Raw genomic sequence first — 482 nt, forward strand, 5'->3', positions numbered from 1 at the left:
CTGTCATTTTTATCAACCCTCTTCTCCGGCTCCCCATTACCTACCCCATTTAATTTCACTGAACGCAGCTTTTTGTCTCTAAGGCCTAGCTCCAATGCCGCTCCCCTCCCGGGATGAGCCCCGCTATACGACACCCAGGGAGCCACCGCCGGGTCCCCCAGCTCTTCCACGGCCAAACGGCTGCTGGCCAAGGGCCCCCACGGCTCCGCTCACCCCCGGGGGACTTCGGCCAAGGCAGCTCCGGAGCCCGGGCGGGGCGGCGGTCACGGCCTAGGCCCGCCCGGCGGCCTCCCGAGCTCCGGGGGAGCCCTCACGGGAGCGCCGCCGCCTCTGAGGCGAAGCCCCGGGCCGCAGCGTTGCGGCTTGGCGGGGAGGCCCCAGCGCTGCAAGACGAGCCAGGCGGGCCGCCCCCGGCCCCGCCGCCCCCAGCCCCGCCGCCGCCTGCCCCGGGCCGAGCTGGGGGAGGGAGAGAGGCAGGGAGG

The sequence above is a fragment of the Falco cherrug genome, chromosome 20 (assembly GCF_023634085.1).
Source record: "Falco cherrug isolate bFalChe1 chromosome 20, bFalChe1.pri, whole genome shotgun sequence".
Lineage (NCBI taxonomy): Eukaryota > Metazoa > Chordata > Aves > Falconiformes > Falconidae > Falco > Falco cherrug.